This window comes from Pinus tabuliformis, chromosome 4_2 (genome assembly GCF_031772625.1).
Source record: "Pinus tabuliformis cultivar Carrire ecotype Pingquan chromosome 4_2, CPIR1, whole genome shotgun sequence".
NCBI classification, from domain to species: Eukaryota; Viridiplantae; Streptophyta; class Pinopsida; order Pinales; family Pinaceae; genus Pinus; species Pinus tabuliformis.
In genome coordinates, this window is record NC_142304.1 from 1,151,912,790 (window position 1) to 1,151,938,364 (window position 25,575).

Below are 25,575 nucleotides of genomic sequence, written 5' to 3' on the forward strand. Positions count from 1 at the left end.
ATATTTCAGTTCTCTCCCCAAGTTTTGTTGATATAGCAAACTATTTGGTATTAGCAGAGTTCCCACCAAACTTACCCTCCAAGGAAAAGAGCAAGATAGTCAGGAAAAGCACCCCCTTCACTTGGATTGGGGGTAATCTATTCAGACTTGGCCCAGATCAAATCTTGAGAAGGTGTGTAAGGGAAGAGGAAGTCTTTGACATCCTTCTGACCTGTCATGATGGGCCTTGTGGAGGTCACTTTGCAGCAAAGAGGACAACATTCAAAGTGTTGCAAGCAGGCTATTATTGGCCTACTCTTCATCAGGATGTGAAAAAATACATTAGTCAGTGTGATCGGTGCCAGAGGATGGGAAAGCCTACTCCAAGAGATGAAATGCCCCTACAACCTCAAGTGACTTTCGAGCCATTTGACAAGTGGGGCATGGACTTCATTGGGCCTATCAACCCTCCTTCAAAGCAAAAACAACACATCATTATGTGCAATGATTATTTGACTAAGTGGGCTGAAACCAAGGCAATTAAGGCAGCAATAGAAGAGAAGGTGGCTGAGTTCCTAAGGGAGAATGTATTCTAAAAATTTGGGTACCCTAGAGAGCTAGTCACAAACCAACACAACCATTTTACCTCTAGCATGATTGGAGAACTACTCAACCATCACAAAATCAAGCATAGGACCTCCACTCCTTTTCATCCACAAGGTAATGGGCAAGTGGAGGTGACCAATGGGGAACTGGAGAACATCTTAACCAAGGTAGTGAGCAGTAGCAGGAAGGATTGAGTAGAGAGACTAGTTGAGGCGACATGGGCCTATAATACAACATGGAAGACAACCACTGGATTTACACCCTATGAGCTGGTCTATGGGAAAAAGGCTTTGCTATCCATTGAGTTTGAATATAACACATTGAGGATGGTAGCCCAACTAGATTTGGATATCAGTCATGCACAGAAAGAAATATTGTTACATTTGAATGGTTTGGATGAATTCAGAATGCAGGCCCTCCTACATACAGACATAGTTCAGATTCAGAGGAAGATGTGGCATGACAAGCACATCAAGTAGAAAAATTTCAAGAGGGAGACTGGGCATTGTTATATGATTCCTGGTATAAATACTTCAAGGGCAAGCTAAGGACAAGATGGCTTGGAAATTTTGTGGTGGAAAGATGCCATGACAATGGTTCAGTGCAAATCAGAACTATTGATGAAGAAGCCAGTCCATTGCTAGTTAATGGACACCAATTGAAAATTTACAAGATGTCTTTATCAAAACAAGAGTTCGTTGACAATATCAATAAGATAGTGATGATGGTGGAGCAAGTTCCAGCTCCTCCCTCATCAGGTCACTAAAAAAGGAAAAAAGAATAAGGATTTAGGTGAAAGCCTCCATGAGGCACCTGAGTCCCATCTTTGGGTTGGAAACCTCATGAGGCGGCCCAAGGATGAGAAAAATGAAAAGGATAAGAAGATCCCTAGGTGAAAACCTTCCTTGAGGTGCCTAGGGCAGATATCTAGGGTAAAAACCTCTCTAAGTTAGCTTAGGTGTTTTTTTTTTAATATATAATAATAAAAGAAAAATACATAATGGTTACTTGTAGGTGGGTGAGAAAGACAAGCAAGGAGCAAAGAAAATATCCAAAAGGAACCTTGCCTCACATATATTCATCTCCTCCACTCCTTACCATGCATCCCTCCATCAATCCCATTGTTTTTCACTTCATTGCTTCAATTCAGGTGAAGATTGTGTTTTCTACCAGAATCACCTCAACCATTACCATCATCCTTGCATCCACACACACTCCTACTCCCTTTGTCCATTCATTACAGAATCCTCACAGCACCAGCCAACAACATGATCAAGAAATTCTAAGGGAGACACCAAACATTTCCAAGTGGTGATCTAGGAGCTCCATAGCAGTAGCATTAGATCCAGGAGCTCCATAGTAGTAGCAGCAGAATCAAATCTTCAGTCACAGACACTTGCAAAGCTAATAAACCATCAACAGACAACATAGGAGGAAGAATAATTACCATCAACAACACCTCTAATCTTTGACAACTACAACATGGCATCAAGACCACAGGTAAGTATCCCACTCAGTCACTCATATGCATCATTTGATCAAAAGTTGTAAAGGTTAAGAGGTAGTTAATTTATAAGTGAAAAGGTGGTAAAAAGGAAATTCTTTAATAAGTCAAAAGAGAATGCAAGAGTCCATAGATACAATATTGTTATGGCAACCATTTGAGAATGCTTGACGAATTAAGATTTGGGGTAGAAACACCAGTTCACCAAAGACTCAACATACCCTATTTCTTGATGCAATTGCTCATAGACTCCATCAGCAAAGTAAAGGAAGGGAATTCCCAACAGTTGGCCCACCATGGGTTGATCATAATCCTCATTAAGGATGCCCTCTAAAACCGTAGGATCCCTATAGAATGGTTATTCTTAAGAGAATTACTAGTAGAGGATGACATCAAAACCCTCACATATATTGTTAGTCCTTCTGTCAGTAAGGAGGAGGCATTACAAGAAGAAAAAGATACTGAGCTAGATAGGTATGATATGGATGAAGAAGAAACTAATACAGAGGAACATAACACATGGAGGATGATGCTAAAATAGAGGAAGATACTGATGGAGATGAGAAAGAGCAGCAAAAGGAAGAAGATAAGAAAAACAGAGAGGATAGCTATATGACAAGAAAAACTAGCTACAATGTATGGCCAACCTCTCCTTGGAGGCCATCCAGTGTAGGATTCTAGCTAAAACCTATGCTATTTACCTCAGAGAACAATGGATACAATTTCAAATTAAAACACTAGCATAGAGGGGCACCATGCCATTTCAGGACTGCGGGCAGTTTATCGATCTTTGTGATCAAAATGCACTAGAGGATAAGTTTTACTTGCACAACATGGCCCTCACAGACATGAATATTTAATCCTAATGCAAAGTTAGGAGATCTACAATTAATGGCTTTGGCATCATGAAGGAACCATGAGCAGTCAAGGGTTGCAGAGATGGAAATAATATTGGCCAAAGAGCAAAATGAACCTTCTTTCATCAGAGCTAAACAATCAAATCCCATGGCCCTAATCAACACCCATAATCTAATTGCAAATGATCCTCAGCTAGAACCTAGATATCTTGCTACCCAAGAGCAAACAATTTCACATTTTGACTATCTGTTTAGGCTGCTAAGAGATGATAATATACATGCCTGCTAAAGGAGATGGGACACACTGCCACACAGCTTGAAGATCAGAGAATATCACTTCCCTCAAAGGTTGGGAAAGGCACTCAACAGGACACCTATGTATAAGAAATCAATGCAAAGGTTGAAGGTCAATTGAATAGGTCTAAAACTCAGTCCACCACTACTCCTAGGGATGCTAGAAGAGAGAAAAGAAAAGGAGGAAAATAGGTAGTGGGAAGAAGTAGAAAGGAAAGCAGGCTTCTATAAACAAGAAGAAGAGACCACAACAGAAGCATGGGATGTTAGAGAGGCTACCAGAGCAATTAAGGACATGGACATTGACTAAGTTGCTCAGAGGATGAGCAACACTTTCAGTAGGGGGTGATGATGAGCCTCATCATTGAGTAACTGTATGGGCCTTAATTGGCCTTAATTCACCTCCTAGCTTAGTCAAACCAACTATTCTCACAACTTATTGCATACTTTTGATTATATTTTGTTTATGAAATGAGTCAGTGTTGGATATTTGGCTTTGTGGTCTAATGTGCATGTAATGCAGTAATAAAGGATAAAAGCAAGGAAAAATGCAGGAATAAAGGATAAAAGCAAGGAAAAATGCAGGTATAAATGATAAAAGCAAGGAAATATGGCAAAGACATTGGTAAAAATAGAATGGTACAAGGCAGAGTAATTATAGGAGGTAAATCCTCCTGATTTACTACCCCTCCATTTGAATATTCCTCCACCAGCTCAAAGTGCAAATAACCATCACTTTGACTAGAAGACACCGAGCAAGTGAAAAGGACAGAAACCAGTTTTTCTTGAGTTAGAGGCCAAGCCTCCCTAATGGGAAGGAAGTTGTTAGAGACTTCAGATGTATAAATAGAGAGGTTTAGGACCTCAGTGGGATTCAAACTTCTATTGTAAAAACTCCACTTTATTTCTAAGCTGCAAGACTTGTGACAGTTTTTTATGTAATCCATGGTTTTTATAATAAGAATGAGTTATGTTTAAGCCAGCTCTGAGTTAAATCCAAGGGTTGAAGCTCTTAGGTTAGGGCTCGACCCAAGCAACCAAAGCTCCTCTTTATTGTACTGTTATGCTAGCATAGATTCCTGGTTTTCATTGTTCATTTTCTTAAGTAGCATAGATTTCTGTTTCTGTTTATTTGCTTAAGTAGTTGCACGTTCATTACAGCAGTATAGCGTAGATTGTTCATGGTTTTTCTATTCAGTTGCTCCAGTAGCTACATTTGCTTCAGTTTACTTCCATTTGTACCTTCTTTCAGTTCACAGGTTAGTTAGAGGAAAATATCACTATCATGTTGTGCGCAGGTGTCTCGACCTCATCTCCTCCCTCTGGGACCATGAATTGAGGAAGGGACCCTTCAACAGCCCCTAAAACATAGGTTTCTAGTTCTCGCATGAGCTAGGGAGTTCGTTGTTTGATGTAGTTATTTGTTCACCTGCACTGGTTTTCTTTGTCATTTTCGTTTAAAACGCCTTCATCACGTTCCTCATGCATCGCTTCCTCGCCGTCTGATCACCAAAAAACCTTCACAATCACCATCCGATTCATTATTTTCTCCAAATGTTGCCTCGCATGGAGTCCACCACTTGGTTTATGAGCTTTAATCTTCATCGTCCATCTGTCTCTTGATCCGACGGCTATCGCATCACCCAATCACTTTATGCGCTTTAAACCCCCACCGTTGATCTACCTCACCTGATCCAATGGCTATCGCTTCACCCGATCGCCAACTAGCTGGGCCGATCTCCACCGTTGATCAGCCCTGCCTGACCCAACGGCTATCGCGCAATCTCGCACGGATTAGTGCATGAACGTTATCTGCTTGAGAGCACGAGAGAAAAGTGGTTTTCTCGTGCTACGTGTTGCACAGTAAGGCTAATCGTGTGAATTATCAGAATTCTGCTTACTGCCTTGAGGGCACGCAAGAAACTACTTACCACCTTAGAAACCCGCTCCATAATTTTCACACATTTATTTTTCCCGCGATACGATCTCCGTCGTCCATCTCTTGACTTCACTTGCACGATAAGATCTCAGCTGTTCATCGCTCCTGTTAACCTCATTCATCCATCCACTCACTTAATCCCTTGTGATAAGATCTCCGACATTCATCCTGTTCATTAACCACATTCATCCATTTATTCTCTTAAGCCCCGCGATAAGATCTCCATCGTCTATCTTCTGTTCGTTGATCGATCCAATGGTCCCTATGCACTATTGCATCCTTACGTCCTCCTTTCATTGATTTCGACCTCCGATTGCTCTTCCACTTGAAAATCGATTTAGCTTAGTTTCCTTTGCTTACACCTTAGTCTGGTTTTGATGCTCTTTACCTCTGCAACTTAGATATCAACATTATATTAGTGTTAATTTAGCAATTCTGCTTAGCATAGTTGTTTGGATGGTTAGTTAGGTTATGGTATGGTTTAGAATTTCATGATGTTTTCTTCAATACTGTAGTAGAAGTAGCTCTCCCTTAGGATAGATTTTCTCTTCTTCCATCAAAGAGTTAAGCTTCTTCTAACCCTATAGAAGTCTGGCTTGGAACCCCTGGGGTCTCTTGCTAGATGAGAAGTGACAACAGGAAGTACCTTCACTTTTACTTGTGCATATAGCACTGTCACCTCCAAGTTTGTATGAACCCTAGGTTGATAAGTAAAGCTGGTAGCCCTGGGAGTTGCAACATTTTTGTTGCAATACCTAGGTTCATCAGACCTTGAGATGACTTGGTATACTTTGGCATGGTTTAATATTAAAGTTATTTGGGATCAATTATTGGAAACTAGATGAGAAGAAACAGAGGAATATTTGGCACTTAGAATGCATTAACACTTGGAACTTAGCACCTATTGGCACCTAATGTTGGTGTGCCTAGCATGCCCCTCATGGAAAAGGTAAATTGATGACTTATTAACCCCATTATGTGCTCATTTCCTTGTAGTTTAACTTTTTCCTCCCTTTTTTTCCTTGGCATTCCCTGACATGCATTGTCACACCATTGTACATTTTGGCATGCCTTAGCACTTGGAACATCTTAGTTTGTTTGACATGTCTTCGTACTATTTGATAGATGTTAGCATGCCCTAACATTCCCTAACACACTTTGGTAGTCATGACCTCACAACTAGCATTACATTTTTCCATGACTTGGGAACCTTACATTCAATAGAACACCTTGGCACTCCCTAGTTGTCATGCCCTCTGTTATCCTCCACAATGTCCCAAGCTGATGAGGAGATCGACGAAGGTAACCACATACCAAGATTTTATTTTGGTAGTTATCCCTACCAAACTAGAGAAGGCTCTCTCTATGAAATCACAACCAAGAGATGACTGGAATGTAAAGGATTCTCGGGGAGTTAAAAACAACTTCTACAATTAACTTTGACTCCAACCTCTCTCATAAATGAGGTCAAATTTAAATCAAAGAAACTTACAAAGACTAACCACCCATTATTCACATTTACTTTTACCCCTCACATTCATCTACTTCACCCTTTTGACTTTTACCAAGTCAAACTAGGAATTACAAAAAGTTACACAGTGAAAAGTTTACAAAAATCTCAGAAATTTCCAGGTGTGCAGCGAACTGTTGGAGGCCATTTTTGAGTGCCTTTCTGAATCCAGATCTGAAGCCTTTTCTGGAAGGCTGGGAGAGTGTATGTGTCTTTAGAGTATTTTTTCACTCAAAATGACCCATTTTTGGCTAAGATATGGCCATTCTCCCAAGGTGTCTCCAGGTGTGCAGCGATATGGAAAAAGAGGGGCAAAAAGGTGATTTTTGACTTCTTTTTTGAAAATTTCTCAAAAAATAAGCCCCAGGACACGAAAGTGGAAAATTGGTTTTGATAGGGGGTCATAAGATTTCCAAAAATGCCGAGTTTCCATCATTTCGAGCCTTGAGGAAGAAGCACAATGTGATCTTGCTGCGCTCCTAGACAAAAAATTGCCAAAAAATTGCAAGTCTACACTAGTCTACACCAAAACAATTTTTTTTATCCAAATCCTCCCAAAATTTGTCCAGAGATGCCTGATGAAGTATGCTATGCAATCATGGATGCATCAGAAAGCAAATCTAACTTACCCTTGTCCTCTTGGCTGATTAGGGTTTCCTTGAGGTTTTCCTTCAACTACTTGATTTTGAACTTGGCAACCTGATTCCTTATGTAATAATGGATGGACATTTTCTTTTGAAACTTGTTATCCCTATTGGCCTTTTCAAGGACCTTCTCAAGGTGGCAATTGACTTTTTCAAGCCAAAACTCCTTGTCCTCATTTATTTCCATGGAAATTCTCTCTTCAAAGGTCAATTCTTCCATTGGTGGATTTTGTCCTCTTTCCCTATGAAGTGCCTTCCTAAGACCCATTGTCCTTGGTATCTTCCTTGCCACATGTTCTTCATGCTTCTAAGTGTCCTCATGGTACGCCACTTCCTTGCCTTTCATCTCTTGTTTCTTGGCTTTGAATTACTCTCTCTCCATGACTAGCTGTTTTGCCTTAAGTTGACTATTTTCTTGCTCTAGGAATGAAATGATGAATTTGGCCCTTTCCAAATTGCCCTTGAGCTCCATGATCTGAGAATCCTTCTCTTTGATGACTTGTTGCAGGGTTTGATGCTCATCATGTGAGTCCAATTCAACTAGGTCAAAATCATGCTCAATGGGATCCTCATCATGCAAAGAAGCCTCATGATGTGATGGTGATCCTTGTTCTGCTAATGTAGTAGGCTTGGTCCCTTCCTCAATTTGAGGAGAAAACACAAGGCTTCTACCTCTCTGATGTGTCTTTTTCACCTCAGGCATAGGTTCCTTAGAAACCTCATCATGTTTGCTTGATGACCCCACTTCCATGGGTTGTACTAACATGGTTTGGTGCTGGCTTGGTGAAGTGGTTATATGCATTTTCAAGGCTACCTCAATGAAGGTGTCCCATGCCATGTTCTTCTCTTTCAACTAATGGAGTGATATAACCTTTATCAAGCTATGGTGAAAGAGTCTGGGATAATGCACTTTATCTTTCAATTGCACCCTTTCAGACATTTTGGTTAGGCTCCTATAAAAGTAGCTAGACAAATTTAGAGACTTGGCAACTGTAAAGTGCATGAGAAGTCTTATGTGGTATTGATATAGCCTAGAAAATCTGCCCTCACATCTGAATAACTTCATGACAACCTTCATCGATGGTTCATATCTCTCCAACAAGTATTTTAATGGGAAAACATGTGAGTGAGCTCCTTTGTATTGTGATTTCAAGTAGGGTTTGTACGTTTCTAGGTATAGGTTCATGCCTTTGAACAAGTTTTCACCATGGTTTGGTATGCCTGTAGCTTGAGAGATGGAATCCAATGAAAACATGAAATCAGTCCCTACAATGGTGATCTTGTATTCCTTCAAGGTGAGGGAAAATATACCTGTGAGATGCTCATGGTAACCTACTTCCTGCACTCTTTGACAAAACCCTAAACAATTGACATCTTCAAAGCCCATCATGAAAAATGGGGACGATGTTATTTCATTACTATTAGAGGGCTCAAAACTTGGTATATTCCCCCCCCTTGTTGTACTTCCTCTTCTCTAGTGGTGATGAGTCAAGATCCATACTTCAAACCCTAGGTGAAAGGCAAGCAAAAACAGTGAATTTTGTTGTTGTGAGGGAATGAGGTGTATGATGGACTTATAAGTTGCCTAAATTTGTAAGGAAATTTAGGAGGGTAGGGGATGATGTCAGTGAGTAGGGGAAAAAGGAATTTTGGGAAATGAGTGAGGGGAAGGGGTGGAAAAGGCCAAAACACAAGCCTATCCTAGAAAGAGATAGGGTCGATTAGGGTTTAGAGGAAAATGATAGAAAATGAGGGGATAAGGCTTCGTGATGGATGGAAATGGTGTATTAGCTGTAAACATAGGTGTAGGGGCAAGGAATCTAGGGTTTAGGGCAACAACTCATGATTTGAGGATCAAAACCATGAAAATCATGTAAACCCTGGAAGAAGAAGTATTTGATCATTTTCTTGACATATGAGGCAAAGGAGAGCATCAAAATGACTAAACTTACCTGTTATAGAGCCTAAATGATGAAATGAGTGAAGAGGAGATTTGAAAAATGAATTTTGGTGGTCAAACAATAATTTTGGACAACTCTTCCCTGTGTGTAGCGAAGGCTTCTTGTGCACAACATGCTGTCCAGGTGCGCAGTGAAGGCTCTCTATGTGCAACGAGAGTCAATTTTTGTCAGTGAGGGCCATGGAATCACAATTTTTTGCAATAGAGAGGGAGGAGCTCAATGCTAGAATGGTAGACAAGTGAAAATGAGTGTGAATGAACTCCTCCATGTGCTTTTATAATTTTCTTTTGGTGTCTAAGTCATTAAAGGTAGGATGGCCCACCTCACCAATTCACTTTCTTTTCTAGTTTTGTAGCCTTAGGACCTCTTCTTGTAAATTTAGAACCTTAGGAACATTATTACATCTAAAAAAATAAATTACATTTGAAATCAAGTTTTATTGAACAAATTTACCTATTGCTACTCCTCACTTGCTGAATTTATACATGAAATGACTGATTTTGTGACCTTAACCCTAATGACCTAATGGTGACACTAAGCTGAATGGAGACCATGATGATGTGAATGAAGTAATATTAATGATGTTTTCATGATGGTACGCCTCAAACCCCTTGTGAACCCCCCTCCATTAAACAATCGGCGCAACGAAGGGGGGCTTCGCCCCCCCTCTAACCCCCCGGTTAACTACGTGGGCTTGTCGTGGAAAGAATATAGCACAACCAAACATTCTCCCACTTGTTGTTTTCTTTCCACAGGGGGCCACAAGAGAAATTAGTTATTTTTCTAGCCCTCAAACACCCATTGTCTCTCTACACCAAGAGAACTTCTCAGAGCTCACAGATTTTGTCAATGCATCTGCAGTATTCTTCAAAGTGTCCACCTTTACCAACAACACCTTTTTGTCTTCTATCATATCCCTCACAAAGTGATACTGAACATCAATGTGTTTTGTCTTTGAATGATATGCGGGGTTCTTTGCCAAGAAAATTTCACCTTGGCTATCACAGTCTATCCTTATAGCTTCCTGTACTAACCCCATAATTGAACACAATCTTTGCAACCAAACTGCTTCCTTGCTTACATGAGTGGCTGCCATGTATTCTACCTCTGTAGTTGATAGTGCCACTATAGATTGTTTCCTACTCATCCAACTAACTGCAACTCCAAATAGGTTAAACACATACCCACTTGTAGATCTTCTCTGATCCAGATCTCCAGCCCAGTCTGCATCAACAAAGCGACGAATATCCAACACTCTGTCCAATCCTGGACTTCCTTGGTAGCACAAACCATAATTACTAGTGCCACGCAAATACCTGAAAACCTGCTTCATTGCTGTCCAATGCTCCTTCCCTGGTTTTGACATAAACCTGCTCAATACTCCCACTGCATGTGAAATGTATGGTCTAGTACAGACCATTGCATACATCAGGCTACTGACTACACTTGCATCTGGAACACGAGACATGTCCTCTTCCTCTTCTTATGTCTTGGGACACTGTTCAGTAGATAACCTCACACCTATAGGAATAGGAACCTTCACTAGTTTACTATCCTGCATATTAAACCTCTGCAATATTGTCTCAACATACTTCCTCTGATTTAACCAGAGCTTCCTCTTTGTCTAATCTCTTTTAATTTCCATGCCAAAATATAGTTTGCAACACCACGATCTTTCATGTCGAATTTGGAGGACAATTGGGTCTTCAAATCTTGGATAATTTCTTTGTCATTTCCAACTAGCAACATATCATCCACATACAAGACCAAATAATTAACACAGTCACCAATTAATTTAAAATACACACAGTGATCTGCTTTGCTTCTAGTGAAGCCAAGTCCCTGTATAAATGTATCAAATTTATGATACCACATCCTTGGTGACTATTTTAACCCATACAAAGACTTCTTTAACTTTCATACAAGTTATTTCTTACTCTTCACCGCAAATCCTTCAGGTTGCTTCGTGTAGATCTCCTCTTCCAGATCCCCGTGAAGAAATGTTGTCTTCACATCCATCTATTCTACCTCAAAATCAAAAGTAGCAGTAACAAATAAAAGTAATCTAATAGAAGTTACCTTGGTAACAGGAGAAAAAATATCACCAAAATTAGTTCCCGGCACTGGGGAATAACCTTTTGCTACCAACCGAGCTTTGTATTTCTCCACCTTTCCTTCTGCATTTGTCTTCTTCTTCAACACCCATTTTCTGCCAATGGGTTTCCTTCCAGATAACAACTCGACCAGATCCCAAGCCTCATTTTTGTGCAAAGATGCCATTTCATCAACCATGGCCTCTTTCCAGAGTTTTCCATCCTCTGAATATACTGCTTCCTTCACAGTTCTCGGATCATCATCAGTAATAGATAAAGCAAAATTTGAACAGAAAGCAGATGAACTATACCTTTCTGGCTGCCTTCTTTCTCGAATTGATCTTCTTACACCCGGAGTTTGCGGCTCTTCATATTCTAATTCCTCCTCTACTGTAGAGTCTGATTCTTCCTCCTTTAGCTCAAACTCTATCTTCTCAGGTTCCTTTGGTTGGACTTCATGTTTAATAACATCTTTTACCTCTCTGAACACCACATCTCGGCTATACACAACCTTCCGTGTGACTGGGTTCCAAAGCTTATAACCCTTTAAACCATCCTTATACCCAATAAAGATGCACTTTTCAGATTTACTATCCAACTTGGTTCGTTTCTCCTTTGGAACATGTACATATGCATCACATCCAAATACCCTCAAATGTGAAAGAGAGGGTTTCTTACCAGTCCATACCTCTTGTGGAGTCTTATCCTCCAACGCTGATGAAGGTGACCTGTTGACCAGGTAACATGCAATATCCATCGCCTCCGCCCAGAATTCCTGTCCTAACCTGACACCACTAACCATGCTTCTTGCCCTTTCCATCAACGTGTTATTCATTATTTCCGCAACTCCATTTTTCTGAGGTGTATATGGAGTAGTCTTCTGTCGTGCTATACCACACTTCTTATAGAATTCTTCAAATTCCTTGCTGCAAAACTCTCCACCATTATCTGTCCTCAGCACCTTTATCTTCTTCTCTGTCTGATTTTCAACGAGAGCCTTAAATTCTTTAAACCTGTCAAAGGCTTCAGATTTCTTCTTAAAGAAATATATCCATGTATTCCTTGAGAATTCATCTATAAATTATACATGGTACATAGACTTACCTAGTGATGGAACCTTCACAGGTCCAAACACATCACTGTGCACAAGTTCTAATATCTGTTTCACCCTCTTACTACCAGAGGGGAAACTCATCCGATTCTTCTTCTCGTATACACAATTTTCACAGAAATAAAAATCCAGAGAGCTATTACTCATACCTTCTACCATACCTTTACCATTAAGTATTCGAAGGCCCATCTTCCCAATATGTCCAAGGCTTTGATGCCACATCATGGTCTTCTCTCTAGAGACCACTAGATTTTCAGCTCCACTTTCAGGAACCACTGAAATTTTGCACCCATCAACAATAGCACTACCTTGCAGCTTGTACAAAGTTCCAAGCCGAACTCCCCGCATGAATACCAGTGCTCCCTGAATCATCTTGTAGGTATCTTTCTTGAACACTGTCTTTACACCTGCATCATCCAACTTGCTTACACAAATCAGATTTCTAGCCAATGCAGGAATATGTAGAACACCCGAAAGTGTTCTAACCCTTCCACCTTGCAACTTCAACTTTACTTTTCCGCGACTAATGATTCTAGGCTTCCTATCATCCCCCAAGAAGATATCACCACCATCATATTTCTCATACTTGCAGAACCACTCTTTATGGGGAGTGAAGTGAAAGGATGCACCTGAGTCAATCAACCATGCCTCATGATCTACATGTGTACTTGAAGAAGCCAAGTACACATCCCCACCTTCATCTGAGGTGGTTTTCGCCTCTACAGAATGAGCATCATCAGATCCATTTCCTTTATTAGGAGCTTTAGATTTACAGTCCCTTTTGTAGTGCCCTTCCTTTCCGCATTTCCAGCACACCACCTTTACAGGTTTTCATGGAGATTTAGATCTCCCACTCGGTGACTTATTTTTGTTTCTGTTCTAGGACCATCCTTGTACAAACAAGGCATCACCATTTTGGCTCTCCATATTTGTCCGTCTCATCTCCTCTGTCAACAAGGCTGAGACTATTTCATCAAACTGCAAGGCAGTTGCATTGCTACCTATTGCAATAACCAAACTATCCCACGAATTTGGTAGAGAACACAATAAAGTGATGCACTTATCTTCATCTGAAATTTTAATATCAACATATGCTAACTGACTTACCACAGTATTAAATGCGTTTAGATGCTCTGTCACCGAGTCTCCATCTTTCATCCTCAGGTTATACAACTTTTTCCACAGGAACAGTTTATTCACCAAAGACTTAGATTGGTACAAAGTCCCTAACTTGTCCCACAAAGCCTTCGCTGTAGCTTCCCATGATACATTCACCAATACTGAATTTGAGACACACAATCGTATTGTGCTCTTTGCCTTCCGATCCAACTTCTTCCATTCTTCATCAGACACTCTCGTTGGTTTAGTACCTAGAACTACCGTGATCCACTAATCTTTATCCACCAACAAATCCTCCATCTTGAGTTTCCACAACTCAAAACTCTGACCATTAAATTTCTCGATCTCTATCTTTCCACTGCTCACCGTCTTCTTTCACCAATAGAATCGATCTCGTAGATCTCCCACTGAACAGGGTCTACCATAGGCCCGAGTGAAACCCCTCAGCAACAAAGGCGTCCCCTTCAAGCCAAAACAACTTTGATACCAAATGTAGGTTTTAACCCTGTACAGAAATTACCTGCATACGAATTCTAAAACACAGAAAATAAACAATGCGAGAGCATAACACATAAAACACATATACACAGAGATTTTCCCCTTGATCCCAAAACCGGGACTACCAACTTGATTTTTCATTATGTTCCTTTCAATGTTATAATACATATTTATACATGCCGAAGCATCAAATGCCATGGACCGAAAACCATCACATTCAATACCATAGACCAAAAACCATCGTGTCCAAAAACATGTGCGAGAATTATGCACAAAACCATAGGTGGTCTGCCCATCCTAACATAGGGTCCAAAACCAAAACTTTCTGGGGCGCTGCCCCAGACCCCGTAAAGTGGGGTTATGGGTATGCCTCAAACCCCCTGTGACCCCCCCCCCCCCCCCCCCCGTTACACAATCGATGCAACGAAGGGGGGCTCTGCCCCACCTCTAACCCACCAGTTAACTACGTGGGCTAGTCATGGAAAGAATATAACACAACCCAACATAAGAAACACAGTTTACATCTCGACATGCCATAGCACATGTCACATCTAACAATCCCTTAGCCCTATGTGGCATGTGTTAGCATCCCCTACATTTCTTGGCATGCTTTGCAATCCCTAGCACACCCCAACACTCTCTGACATGCCCTGGGACTCTAGCATGCCTTGGCACTGCCTAGCATATAACCTTGTCACTCCCTCCTTATAACACTTAGAACTCATTGACACTCTGTTATAGCTCCAAATACCACCTTATGTATTTGTGATGCTTGGTTTATGGCCTAGGGAAACCCCTCCTTCTAGACTTGGTCCAAATATTCAAAAAATAGTGTTTTACTCCCTGTATGCAACTTTGCCCTATATTAAACGCGTGTACACGTGGGTCAGTATATACCCAACCCGCGTATATGTCTTAAAATACTTAAAAAAATAAATTTCCTTAACTATGGGCGGAGATCACGGGTTTTACCTGTTGATTACCTATTAGTGCCCGTGGCCCAACTGTTCCCAACTAAAAAACTACTTTGGGAGAAGTATAAAAAGACTTCAATGGGAAGGCCTTAAGGAGGAGAGAAAATAGAGAATTACTCTGCTGAGATTATCCCCTGATCAAGTCTGAAGATCCCTATGCTTCAAGCACTTCCCCAAGTTCATGAAACCCTTATTTCCTTGAGAGTTGATATCCTTTCACTTGTGGGACATATCCTTGTGTTGGTTATGGAAGGAGCCTTTTGAAGACCGGGACTAGATGGACCTGCAGGACGGTTCCACTTGGAGCCAGAAGAGGAAGACTCGGTGAACTCTTTCTATGTTTTGATTATAGTTATCTGCAATAAAAGAAATAGTGTCTTGTTCCTGATATCAACTTTGTTCATGCATTTGATGTTGTTGTTATGGTTTATGTATGAATGACTATTTCAATATATAACTAACCATCTACTTATATGTTATAAAGTTGATTTCACTATAATGCTTTATCTATATGTTGCTGTGCGTCTTTGAATTTGTTTTTTTGCAGGTTCAAATATCGTGAGGAGTTGTAGAGGGTTTGAACCCTAGTTGGAACTACCCAAACGAAGGACCCCCGGGCATGTACATCCTCGCATAGTTTGCTCGTTTAAGCATTTTGCCTAAGTTATATGCTTGTTTCTTGTTGTAGATTACTCCTGCTCTGCTAGGGTTCTGACCCAAAGCCCTAGGGGATTTTATCCCTTAACAGATTTGGCAACTCTGTTGGGGACAAAAATCTTGTTTTTCCTAGTTTGGGTTATTTAGTACCAATCAGGGCTCAGCTTTCAGTTTGCTTGCTGTGATTGTACTGTCTGCTTCTGTAGGAACTCAGACTTCAAGTCTGATCCTTTTCATCTGGCCTCATTTTTTGTTTTTTCTTGTAAACCTTTATATACACATCTTTTTCAGGTTACAAAAGCGTATACACGCTAGTTTATCTAAACTGAAGCCATGTATACGCAGGTTTCTTTTCGCTAAAATGCGTGTACACGTAGCTGTGTAGAGACATAGTCGCGTATACATTTGTTTTGCATGATTTTTTCAAGTCTTTTTATCTAAAAAGATTTGTTTCTTGGCCTGTGTGCTTCCTGAGTGGTCAGTTTCTGCTTTCATATTTTAGTTTTTTAGCAAGCCTATTGTTTCGAGTTCTCTCCTGCTTTGAAGAGTTTTTGGTCTCGGTTTGCTTTACAGTGAGTGTTATCATTTGTGTTTGAACACACAAGGCTTCTTGTAGAGGCTCTTGATTGTTCTGGTTTTCCGGAATAGAAGATTTCTTGCAATCTTTGTGTCAAACTTCATTTTTATGGTTTGCTTACTTTGCTTCCCATTAAGTTTGTGGCCATTCACTTCTTCTTGTTTTTCGAAAGTTTTTGTTGACAAGTTTGAAAGTGTGCTTTTCCTGATTTCTTGATCAGTGTCTCAAACCTCTTTTTGCTGCTTTTGGATCGTTTAGTGCATCTTGAAACACCTATTTTGTTAAGTTTGCATTCTTGTTGAATTGAAAACTTCCAAAGTTTCCTTGTGATTTGCTTTCGATATTTGAGTCTTTGGTAGAATTTTGAGTACTTTTGAAAAGTTTCTTTTATTTCTTTTTTGAAAAAGAAAAGTCCTTCAAAAACATTGTTTTTGCTTTCTTTGCTGAATTTGAGTTTGGTTCGTTTTTCATTTTTTGAAAGTGAATTGTGTTCTTTTGCGATATGTCCTTCTTGTTTGAAGAGAATTTTTTCATTCAAAATTTATATTATCTTCAATACTTAAGTTGGCTTATTAATCATTATAAACCATTGCTTTTGTTTTTAGAGTGATTTAGGATCTTGCATCTTCATTACACCTTGCATTAGGATAGTTTTGCATTGTTAAAGCATTAATAATCTTTTAGTTTTTGCGTGTGTGAAGTGTGTTGCAAGAAAAGAAAAGGAAAAAGTTTTTTGCTTTATAGGAGTTTCTTAGAACCCAAGTAGAAGTTGCTTTTCATCAAAGGAAAAGCAAGTGCATTGCATATAAATTAGTTTTTCATTAATTTCTTTTGCGTCAACAAACACCATCAGTTTCACTTCCGTATTTTCCCCTTGACTTAAAATAACAACCTTTAAAATCGAGCACTAATGAAAATAAACTAGAACTTTTTGTATTGTCATCAGATACACCAACAAGTTTTAGGTTTATTTAGGGCCTTGGACTAGGCGAGAGGAGAGTAAACTCTCCAAGGCCACTCTAAATTGTGAAACATAGAAGTCTGAATAAAGAGTGAAATCCAATAGCATTAGGGAGATCGGGAAAGCTCCATGATTGGGAGTAACGCACGAGGGTTTGTGAAGATAAGGATGAGAGATACCCCCTCTCTTACTTGTCATATCTTACCTCACGACTGTTCCGCTTGACTTTTGATACGAGTTGGTGTCTTTAGTTGCCTATCCTAGGGATCTACATAGGTGGATGTGGAGGGGAATCCCGTGGCACCTGAGGTTTACGTTGCATCACATTCAGCAGTACTTCCAAAGGGCACCCTTGCGAAGCTTGGGGGCTTGCACTGGCAAAGGTTGTTGTCTAGAGGTTAGTGTAACTACCTCTGATACCTTCGCTGGTAGGCCTGGGTCATCATTATCCCAGACTATCTTTGGAAGGTCCCTTACTTCACTTTCTTGTATTTTGGTGTCTGGTCCTCATCACCCGTAGTGGAAATACTTGGAAGTTGCTTGATTGGTTGTATCTTTAGGGGCTTTATAGTTGAGTGCTCTTTTCTCCTTGTATATAGTTGGCTTTAGGTATTTTTGTCTAGTCATTTTGGACTTTAGATTCTGAGTGATTGACTTATCACTCCACCGATCTTGAAAGAATTTTTGATCTTTCTTTTGAAGGTTGTGGAGTTACCTCCTCAAGGGCAAAGGTTTTGATTATGCATCTATCTTCCTTGAAAAGTCATTTGTACATTCTCGTAAGGGCAGGGTCTGTGACTCAATTAGATATGGCCAATATTCCTGTAGAAACAACCCAAGGTACCCTCCCAAAAGGGGATCCTTGTGCTTTTCCTTTCTTTGGAAACATTGGTACTCCCTTGATGGCCACTTTGAATATTCCTGGATTGAATTTTGGACTACCCATTTGGTTGTGGTCCACTCCGAATATTCCTGATGTTCTTGAAGCTTCTCAGATGAATTCTTTATTTTAGGGGCATCACATGGATTCTGATTGTTCATCTTCTTTCAAAGAGAAATCTAGGATTCCCTCTTTTTCTTCCTTCTTGTAATAAGAAATCTAAAAGGAGGAGAAAGAGGAAGATGAAGAAGAAGAATAATTCTATCCATTCATCTTCAACCTCTGCTAGTCATGTTGGAGATGAGCCTTTAGCCACTGTAAGTCATGCTAGGGGCATAAGTCTAGTCACTGCGAGTCATACTAGCAATTCATCTTCAATCTCACAGCAATTACTCACTAACCTCCCCTAAAGAGATAGAGATCTGCTCAATACTCTTAAATACCCTCCATCTTCATGTAAAGATTTAAGTAAAATGATATTTTGCTTAAATAATAAAGCCACATTTCTTGTGTAAAACATTTGTCTTCTCTTAAGCCTAAGTTATCCAACTTTGCTGCTTAAAAACCCTCTCATTTCCCTAAGCCTAAGTTCTTAACTCTACAACTTAGCGCTTCCTCTCAAAACCCATATTAATTCCTAACATATATTATATAAATCCCTAAACTAAACTCCTCCCCCTATCATATAAAATAACATAAAAGTCCCTAAAAATCTAAATATCCCAACCCCCGGCTTAATATAGCCATATGCTAAGATTTACGGGGATTATTGGTTCAACTAGAACCATATAACAACCCGTCGCGCTTAAAAATATTGGATTTATTTAACACCTGTTTAAATACATAACTATGCCCGCAAAAACCAAATAACCAAAGGTTATAACGCAGAAACATTACAAAACCTTGAATATTATATGGGCGGGACCCGCACCGTACCTCCCTGCCAGCTCCTCGTCTCGTCAACCGTCGGATCTGATCCCACAGATCGGAAAGCTCGTGTCCATATCGGAACCCCTCCGATGTCCGACAGATAGCACCTGATGAAAAGCGGTATTTCCGTTGTACTGCGGGACGCGTGTCGTTCACCCGCTACCATCGCATCCCCTCCGCCCGAAACCACCTTTGTTCAAAAGCGGTGCGGGGAAAACCATAAACTGCCCTCACTCCCCGCCACTGATGTCATCGCCCATGTCAGCTGTTGCCTCACCATTGTGTCATCCGCTCTATCCCCCACGTCAGAGCCAAGTCACCTTCCATACCCCCCGTTACCTGACAAAGATGACGTCACACAACCAAAGCACGCCAAAAACCCGCCAAAATCAATATTTTTGTTAAAAAGTCATTTTTTGTCCATTTCTCTTTGTTTTTCTGCGCAAGCTCTGCATGGTTATTTACGTTCAAAACACCATTATCGCTGCACAGTCCACCACCCAGGGAAATTGACTCCATAACGCGACCCCTCGGCTCGGTCCTCTACCTGCATTTCGCACCAGGCGTCCATTAAACAGGTATTTACCCCAAATTATTTTCATAAACCCTGTTTTTCCAAAATTTTCTATAAAAATTGCCCGCAAAACCAAATTTCGAATTAAAATCATAGTGCTGGCTTAAAACCTCTGCATTATAGTCACCACTTTGCTCATTCTTTCCAAAGAAAACCTGCGAACTGTGTTTTCCTTTGCAAATTTGCCCATTGAGCTGAAATTAAGCTTATTTATGCTTGCAATTTCCACAGAAAATCCCACAAACTATCATTTTACCATACTGTTGCTGCAAAAGCCCTAACTGCAAGTTGAAAGAGTCATAAAATAATTTGAAAAATGGAGGCGCTGGTGGCCCTGAATGTTGCCCCCTTGAACGCACCACATAAGGAATTGGAATGGATGCCCCTTGCTGATAGGGATTTCCAAATTAAGGATATGATGGATGACAAGCCTCACCTGCAAGCCTTCTGTGAGATCAGGAACAACTACAGGAAAAAAGCTATGTATTTGGAATCTGGGAGTCTAATATGCCCATGTATTACCTCCCTTCAGTGAATGTATTCCCTGACCTCATTCACCAATGTCATGCCAATTATGAGCCCAGTCAAAGAGCAGTTATGGCTCCATCTGACTGTCCTCTTCTATATTACTCCTCAATCCATAAATGAGATGCTGCATTTTAAGCCAACTTAGCCTCTGGTCCCTCTCTCCATGGGATTCTTGCTTGACCAAGGTGCCAAATTGCCCAGTTCAAAGATAACCAGAATTGCTCAGTGATTCATGAAACCAAATTGCTGGCCCCAACAGCCTCCTCCTTATCTACATTCTTGGTTTAATGAGGTAGGGAGATTAATTGTAGACATGATATCCTACATCTTAGGATTCAAAACCAGTGAGTATGTTGATGATACTACCTTAGTTCTGATGTCCAATTTTGCTCCGGGACAGCACGCTGCTGTCCAATATGATTATGCCACCTTCATAGCTAATCAAATCCATGAGAAATTCATGATCTTGGATAGAGAGAGAGTGTTTAAATACACATCATACATACATCATTTGTTGTTGTACAATCAACCAGACAGTTTTCAAATCTCCCTAAAAAAATTGGATTACAGAGGAGAGCCTAGATCAATAATCTTCTGGACCTCAGTTTTCCACTGTGTTAATGATTCCACTTATTCTTACTGTGAATTCATTGACCTGTTCATACATCTAGCCTCCTCTTTACTGATGACAAGTCGTCCAAATAGAATTTCTGGTGAAATGCAGAGAATTTTACAGCTCTCTAAAAGTTATAGCATAGGTGACTGGGACTTTTACCAGAATCACACTGAAATAAGAATATATGGCTCTGAACTATGCCACTACAAGCTACCCAAATTTGTGCCCATGAGGATGTTTGCACTAGAGTACTTCAGACAGTTTATCCATGTAGACATGATCCAATTTTGCAACGTTACGAAAAAGGCACAGCTCAAAATAAGAAATCAATTAGGCCCTTTTATCTTTAATAAAAGGGAAGCTTGGGAGGAGGCAGATAAGATTCTAGGGGAGCAACTTATGCTGAAACAAAGCTTTTATTGGGCACCATATGACCTTGGTCATTTTATAAGTTATAGAAAAGTAAAAAACAACCTGGCACCATACGTTCATTGCAAGATCCATGAAATTCAACAGTATGCTAACCAACAAGAATGGTTAGAGGGTACATTAGTTGAAGAGATTATTGAAGAAGAAAAACTGGAAAAAGTTATGAAAGGGCTTGAAAAAATGCTTGACCTGGACGCTTTTGGATAGGTATCCTTCAAGCTGCCCCAGCACATAGGAGGTGACACATCTTTTGCCAGGGCTTCTCAACAACCATTACAAAAGGCTAGCACAGCATCAGCAAAAGGCAAGGAGGTAATAGGTAGGGAACAAAAAACCATGGCAGATCAGCCAGATACATCAAAGAAACAAAGCCAAGGGCAAGGTCCTTCAACACAAACAAAGTACCTGAAATCCCTTTATTACAAACTCCTCTCAATGAGGTAAGAGCCAAGAAAAGAGACAGGTATGAAGACACACCTATAAGTGGATCAACAGAACAACAAGGGGAAAAGAGGCAAAGGTTAAATCCTTACTCTAAAGAGGAACTCTCGGAAGAGACAACAGGAAACCTGAGAGGTGACGGAAGAACTGAAAAACAGATTCCTCCAATTTTGGAAACATCAACTAGCTCATATCAGCAAGAGCTAGAGAGGCAACATGGTGTGGAGGTTGCATCCACCAGGCCACAGAGCAAACAACAGAGTAAGAAAGGCTCAAATATCAAGAAAGCATTTACTGAAATAAAGGCTAGAAATGAGCCAATAAGGATCCAACTTTATAATCAATTGCTGAGAATGGCTCCCACCAATCAACAAAGGTTAATGGTAGCATACGATATACAAGAAGGAAAAATGATCCTTAGTCACTTCAATCCCACAATGCAGTAGCCACAGTCAGCTGCTGATTATATTAGGACCAATCTGGAAGTTCTCTCTAAAGACATCCAACCAATGGACCAGATTGAATTACATAAACAAATCAGAGAAATGGTGTATTCCACCCTGGCAGACAAAGCATTATTAGCTCACAAATTACATAATACTTCTGCCCAATTGGAATTGGAAAAATATTCTTCTTTGGCTAAGGATAACAGAATTAAATCCTTAGAAGAAATTATCATAGAGCTGGGACATGATCCCAAGGATCCCATAGGCATCCAAGCATTAATAAGAAAGGAGGAAGACATTGCAGCTCTCAAAAAGCAATTAAAGCTGCCGATTACAATGCATCCACAAACCACAGAAGTTGCACAACAGAAAGCAGAGGATGACATGATGGGTTTACTGATGAGGATGAATGAGAGATTGGCAGAAACAGAGAAGGCATTGGAGGAGTCACTACAAGGAAAATAGGGAGAGTTGGCTTTTCAGCTATCTCAAACAGCTCCAATTGTTACAACTACTCCTTCTACAGTCACAACAGTAGTCCCTCCTACTGATCCGGCATCAACAGCACCAAGCACTACATCAACAACAACAACAACAACAACAGTACCAGATACCAGCATGAGAGGTAAGCTATGATAAATCCAAAATAACTGTGGCTAAAAAAACAAGAGAGGTAAAGGCCTTGGAAAATAAGGTTAAATCCTTGGAGAAAGATCTTACTCTTCATAAACCTCTATCAGAAATCAGAAAAATTTTGTGGACTAAAATTGGCCAGTCCATCACTGATCAATGGAGATCAATTCAGACAATCCATGAGAAAATTGAATTGATAGAAATGGCCCGAGTGGAGATTCAAAAGGCCAGAGCATTATTGATAAACATGCCCGAACAGGCCAATAGACTAATTCTTTTTTTGAATACTCATACCAGAGAACAACTAGCAGCTCTAGATATCGGGGATAGAACAAGTACCATTTTGACAGTTAAAAAGGTGCTGACTATGAATAATTTTATACAAAATCTGGAGAGAAAGTGTCAAGAAATGCAGATAGAAATAAATGGTTTTACAGAAAAGTTTACAACCTTGCAGCAAAAGGGTTTACCTAGTTTGTTAACCAACAATCATAGGGTGTTTACACATGAACAATATGCTCACAGGGTGAATACATATGTTACCATCCAGATCACAGCATCATCAACCACTACAGAGGACATAGTTCCTCCCTCTGGACAAAGCTTATATGACAAGTTGGAAAATATGTTCTATATTGAGCATGAAATAACACATCTTTTTGAAGTCCAGCCCAATTTCTATAGGTATACTGAAGCTGATGAAATATTGATAAAACTACAAAGACACCAGTTGCCAACAGACCAATGGTGGCAGAGCATGTTAGAGGTTTTACCAAGGTAGTTTTAATTCTCTTTTGATCATTTGCATATAATCAAATTCAATGCACGTGCCACCTATCATAAAAATGAAAATAACAGAGGAAGGAATTCACGCCAAAACACATTAAAGCAGAATTAGGCACAGATGACGGGGCCAGGACAGCAATGCAGAAATGCAAATAAAGAGACAGCTACCAGCCGACTTGTTGAGTTAAAAAGTCAAATATATCAGACGACCTAAGGCAGCCAGTACAACGGAAGTTACTCCTACATTCATTTCGCTTTGTTTTCAATGTCATTTACTGCCTTTGAAGAAGTAGATGGATAAAGTTATTGCTTGATATTTTCTCTATGAGATATTTTGTAACTTTTTTTTTGTATAAATACCTCCCCTAGAGATGTATTGTTGGTTGGTGAATATCATTCTGGACCATCCATGAAATCAAACTACTTTGTTGTAGATCCAGACGGAAAGACATGCATGCGCAAATTCAACAGGTTCCCAGGACTATTCCGAGTCAGTATGTGGGTGAATTCTTCTTCTTCGCCACACCTCCTAGGACCTTACACTCCATGTAGCCTACAAACGAACTTTACCTTCCCAACCTTTGGCCAACCTTGAACCCCCCACCTTCAAACATCCAAAAGATCCCTCCAATAATCCTTCTTGTTCGTGTTCTTGCCATATCCTGAATTTAAACTAATGGGATCAAAATCCCGATTGTAATATCTACCTGCGTTGTAAATTTTGAGAACTCTTCTGAATAAAGATTGGTGGAATGCTTTGCTCATGAGCTTTCTGGTTATGGAATTAATGGCAGAAGCTCATGTTGCAGAATTCTTGGATTATCACATGGATCAATAAGTTTTATAACTCACGTTTTACTATTTCTATATTTTATATATCATCCAAGTATCATGTTCTAAATTGCAGGAAAAAAGAATAGCCCAGAATTTACTTTACTGTACTCTGTGTTCAATTCCTGTCAATTTTTATGTTTTCTTTAGGACTAGCATAGGCAAGAATTCTTGATTTCTCCTGTCTCCCTGGTTCTTGCACTCTGAATATAATTAAGGAATTCTTAGCTGCTCCTTGGTAGTGTTCACTCACTTTCCCTCTGTAAGAATAATGAAAGATTCTTAATTTTCTTTCATTCCCTGACTCCATTTCACCTTATTCCAGCTTGAAAATTGTTCCATGGTTAATCATCTTGCTCTGTAGTTCCTCCTTTTGCCAAAGAAATCATACCCAGAAATTTATTTTCATTGACTCCATTAACCCAATGGTCTGAACTTCTCATACTTTGCAACCCTGTTCTATTGAATGTCACCATCCAAACATCAAACAACTATCTGCACTTCATAACTAGCCTAACATATAGCAAAACAAAGCTAAATCATAAAGAGAGAGCCCTCTCTGGCTGCAGATTGGCTAGAATCTACATCTAAAAGACTGGTTAGTGGTTACCTTGGCCATATTCCCTTTTCTCAGATATTTTGGGGAACAACCTGAGTGATAACATCATTGGTGACTCCATTGGGGAAATGAATGATTGTGTTTGTTACTGTTGATTATTTCCTAAAGCTACAAATGGAGCTTGAAGTTATCCAGGCAGCCTTTGAAACTGTCTTTTCTTTGCATTTACAGGAGTAAATAAAAGCTGCTTCAGTATATCTCCAGTATAGCTTTAGGCTTTAAACAACTATCTCAAAATTTGATCAGTTTCCTCTTATTTTCAAAAAAAAAAAATCTCCAGGAAAATTCAAGGCTCTTACAATTTATATTTTCCTAGAAAGCTATTGGCAAAAGCATCATTCTTCAAATATCTCCAGAAAATACCAAAAACACATTCAGAAGCTAGCTCCAAAGAAGAAAACTCGTTACACTAGATCAAATCCAAATCCTAATCCTCCAGCTATTTTTGAAAATCCAAGCTTGATCTCTAAGAACCTTAGAAGACAAGAAATTCTAGCAAATTCTGCTGACTCAAACTCTGATACATTTCAGCAAAACCTTACCCAATCTCCTCCTGGAAAAGCAGTAGTCCTTTCTAC